The sequence below is a fragment of the Apis dorsata genome, unplaced genomic scaffold (assembly GCF_000469605.1).
Source record: "Apis dorsata unplaced genomic scaffold, Apis dorsata 1.3 scaffold_52, whole genome shotgun sequence".
In the NCBI taxonomy this organism is placed as follows: domain Eukaryota; kingdom Metazoa; phylum Arthropoda; class Insecta; order Hymenoptera; family Apidae; genus Apis; species Apis dorsata.
In genome coordinates, this window is record NW_006263353.1 from 3033780 (window position 1) to 3034228 (window position 449).

Genomic DNA, 449 nt, shown 5'->3' on the forward strand with positions numbered 1-449 from the left:
AGGATAAGTTTGTCACGAAAATCTGCCTACAAAAATTTGCTTACGTGTAATTTAATTTGGAGGAAGCTCGACGATAAGGGATGTTGTAAATGAATAAAGAATAGAGAGTTAAACAAGAATAAATTTATTAAGATTTTCTTCTCTTCATCCTGTCATCGGAAAGAATTTTAATAGGAAAAATCGAGGGAATGAAAATTTTGTTGGAGCAAAAATACCAAGTTAAATGGAAAGTAATAATATTTATAAAAGATGAGGGTATGCGTAATTGATTATACCGTCATAAATTTCCTGACGAAAATTGCTTCGAATTACGTACTTCAAATTAACCGTCTGCGAAACACCGAAAGACATATGGTGTAAAAAATGATCCAATCTTCCCCTGGCACGTTTACGAACCGAGAAAAAAGAAAAAAAAAAAAAAAAGAAGGGAAAAAAAGAACGATTAATAC